This window comes from Triticum dicoccoides, chromosome 7A (assembly GCF_002162155.2).
Source record: "Triticum dicoccoides isolate Atlit2015 ecotype Zavitan chromosome 7A, WEW_v2.0, whole genome shotgun sequence".
NCBI classification, from domain to species: domain Eukaryota; kingdom Viridiplantae; phylum Streptophyta; class Magnoliopsida; order Poales; family Poaceae; genus Triticum; species Triticum dicoccoides.
In genome coordinates this window covers 677,732,575-677,736,785 of record NC_041392.1, presented here as the reverse complement: position 1 = coordinate 677,736,785, position 4,211 = coordinate 677,732,575, and positions in this window count along the sequence as shown.

Below are 4,211 nucleotides of genomic sequence, written 5' to 3'. Positions count from 1 at the left end.
CGGGAGGTGCTCGGGAGAGCGCCATGTACTTGGTGCATGCTTGAGCAGCGAGATCCTGTCGCTCGGACATAGCGTAGAAGATGGAGCTCGAGCTCCTGGACGCTGCTTGGGAGGCGCGGCGCAGAGGAGGCCGGTGCCTCACGGGCTGCGCGGGGACGAGGAGGCGTTGGGGCGCTGCTGCAGGCATGGATGGAGGAGACGGTGGCACGAGCGTGTCATGGTGGCAGAGGAGAAAGGAGGAGGCGCCCTGATCCGGCGGCGGCCAGCAACGGCTCTGGTGGTCGGCACGGTCAAGGGAGCAGGCGAACGGGCGCAGCTCCATGGCGAGGCAGCGGCATTGGAGGAGGTCGGGCGATGGCTCCTGCTCGGCGACAGGCGAGGCGGCAAGGAGGAGGTGCTCGGGGAAGCTCGGGCTGCGCCCCTGTGCATGAGCGAAGATAGGGAAGGAGATGGGGATCGGGCCTCGCTGGAAGGAGTGGAGGGGCTCGGCGCAATGCGAGAGAGGCTAGGGAGGCTGAGGCAGCGTGTCAGGACCCCGACTCGATGTCACATCGATCTAGCTTGTAACACCTCATATCACTTTGCGGCCTCACGCACGGTATCCCCACGGGTGTCGCCTTACCTTTGCCCGGGACCGTTTGCGCCTTTTGGCTCACGTATATGATAGTGTCGCTAGCATCCATATGATAAGGATCCCGGGCTGACATGACTAGTCGTATACCCAAAGTGGCACAGACTTACAGGGACAGGCATCCATGACCCAGCTTCGAACGTGTCGGTCATCAGCAAGTGGGTCCGGGTTGTAGCACTGGGCTAGCAGGACTCCGGTAAACCGGGCTGTAGCGGGCTAACAGGACTCCGGTACTCAATGCGTGACATTTCCCCGAAGGGACAGACACAGGAACGAAGAAGGACACATGCCGGCCAGCCTAAGTGTTCCAGAGCAGTAGCAAGCTACCATGGCTCAGTGGTAACACTAGGAGACATTTCCCGGTAAGAGAGGCTACTAAAGATAAACAACTAGATAGTCAGATCCCACACATACCAAGCATTCAATCATACACACAATATGCTCGATATGTGCAAATACAACAAGGCATCACAACATGACTCTACGACACAAGTACTTTATTTAAGGCTCAGAGAGCCATACATAACATACACATAGGTACGGGTCACACGACCCAGCATTCAAGTCATACAGTCATACAAACCAGCAGCGGGAGTAACTTGTCTGAGTACAGACAACTAGTAAAATAAAAGAGGCTTGGAGAGCCTAGCTATACTACGTGGTCCTTCACAAGCTCAGGATCACCACCTGGGCCTTAGCCTACTCATTGATGTCAACGTCTACGAAGAACCCATCAGAAGGGGTTGCAGTGTCTTCTGTAAAAATGTAAATTATAGCAACATGAGTACAAAGGTACTCAGCAAGACTTACATCAGATCCTACATACATGCACATTATCAAGAAGGGTTGGAGGAGTTATTGCAGCAAGCCAGCTTTGACTCTTGGCTAGGCTATCCTACGAGACTCCAACTTGAAATGGTTTTGCGCACACGAGTCCACTACTCACCACTTCAATACACTACCGAGGGTCCACCTCCGTCTTCCTACGGAAGAGCCATCCTCGGCACTCACACTTATCTTGAGGCTTTTAGTAGTTTCCATTTACTTGTCTATGAACTGTATAGGCAACCAAGTAGTCCTTTACCGCGGACACGGCTATTCGAATAGATCATGATAACCGTGCAGGGGTGTACTTCTTCATACACGCTCTCACCACTTACCGTCGTTTACACGACATGTACTCGGCAACCTTCAAGCGGAAGCCCAACGTGGGTGTCGGCCACGACCTACCTAATCACCTAAGTCTCTAGTCCAGGTTTATCGCCTATTCGGGTTCCATCCATGAGGAGATCCGGCCGAGGTTTCGCTCACAGCCCCAAACGATGTGAACAGGGTTCCCGAGATACCTAACGGGTATTTGGTACACCGTGCCACGTACCTACCGCATCACAGCCCACCCCTACGGTCAGCGCTATCCACGGCCTCCAGTAGGCTACAAACACCAGAAACTACTTGCAACTCCTGGACAGAGAACTAGGGTGAATAAGAAGTCGAGAGGGTCCATTGGTTTCGGGCCCAATGCATGGTAGTAGCTGAATCTTAAATCACACATACAGATCTCAGTGCTTAAGGTCGGCTTCAATGAAACAACCCACCATGTACTCCTACATGGCCTCTCATCGATACCTTTACCAAATCGTGTTCACCACACCACTCTTATTACCGACATAATCATTTCACTCTAGTCCATCACCCGGATGAACCAGACCTGACACGACTCTAAGCATAGCAGGCATAGCAAGGTAGGAACAACACATACATATGGCTCAAACAACTCCTACACATGCTAGTGGGTTTCAGCTAGTTGCTGTGGCAATGACAGGTCATGCAGAGGAAATGGGTCCAACTACCGTAACACACAGCAGTTTGAAACGCGTTGTCTTAATGCAGTAAAAGAGAGCAGGAGCGAGAACATGGGATTGTATCGATATGATCAAATGGTTGGTTGCTTGCCTGATGGTTCGATGCACCGATACGGTTCTTCTCTAGGGTAATCACGGTACTCCTCGGAGGCAGAACCTGCCGCAAAGAACACCGATACACAACCATCACCAAACAATGTGCGACAATATGATGCATGCATGAAACATGGCAATATGAGTGTGTTGGGCTAATGCAACTAAGACCAGAAGGGTTTGAACCAATTTGAACCAAAGATTCAAATTTCAAACTCATACATGGCCCTTTAAAGTGTTTTACCTTGTTCTGCATTAAACATCAAGTTAACTTGTTTAATCATGCATGAAAATAGTACAGATGGATAGATTGGATTTTTCTGATCATTTTTCATATATAACTTGTCTGATTTGGAGCTACATATTAAAAGTTATGAATTTTTGAAGTTTAAACTATATTCTGGAATTTCCTATATTAGAATAAATTCAGAAAATCAATTACTGCGTCAGCCTGACGTCAGTGTGACATCAGCGGGTCAACGGGACACGGTCCGGGTCAAACCTGACAGTGGGTCCCGCGTGTCAGTGTGATTAGTTAAACTAAAATTAATTTAAACTAATCCTAAATAGTTAACAGGGATGGGCCCCACCTGTCATTGACTCAGGAGAGTCAACCAGGGCCCACCCGCGGTCAAAACCGGGTCGGCTGCACCGGCGTTTAGCCGCCGGCGAGCCCGACGCGGCGGCGGAAGTGGTTTTTGCCGTTCCGTCAACCAAACGAGTCGCGGAGGCCATCGGAGTGGAGCTGAGGAGGAGCCTGTTGGGAAACGTAGTAATTTCAAAAAATTTCCTACGCACACGCAAGATCATGGTGATGATATAGCAACGAGGGGAGAGTGTTGTCTACGTACCCTCGTAGACCAAAGCGAAAGCGTTGACGCAACGTAGAGGAAGTAGTCGTACGTCCTCCGGTTCAACCGATCCAAGTACCGTTACTCCGGCACCTCCGAGTTCTTGACACGCGTACAGCTCGATGACGCACCCTCGATCTCCGATCCAGCAGAGGCACCGAGGGGGAGTTCCGTCAGCATGACAGCGTGGTGACGATCTTGATGTTCTCCTATTGCAGGGCTTCGCCTAAGAACCGCTACAATATGACCGAGGTGTAATATCGTGGAGGGGGGCACCGCACACGGCTAAGGAACGATCAATGATCAACTTGTGTGTTCTAGGGTGCCCCCTTACCCCCGTATATAAAGGAGGAAGGGAGGAGGTGGCCGGCCCTAGGGGGGCGCGCCATGAGGAGGGGGAAACCTACTCCAAGTAGGTTTCCCTCTCTTTTCCTTATCTTATTTGGAGGGGGAAGGAAAGAGTACTAGTATTAGGAAGTAGTACTAGTAGTAGTAATAGGAAGAGGGGGAAGGAGAAAGGAAAGGGGGGGCCGGCCCCCTTCCCCAATTCGGATTGGGCTTGGGGGGGCACGCCCCCTTCCCTTGCTCCTTCTCTCTTCTTCCTACATGGGCCCAATAAGGCCCATATACCTCCCGGGGGGTTCCGGTAACCTTCCGGGGCTCCAAACTTCTCCAGAACCTTTCCGGTGTCCAAATATATCCGTCCAATATATCAATCTTTATGTCTCGACCATTTCGAGACTCCTCGTCATGTCCGTAATCATATCCGGGACT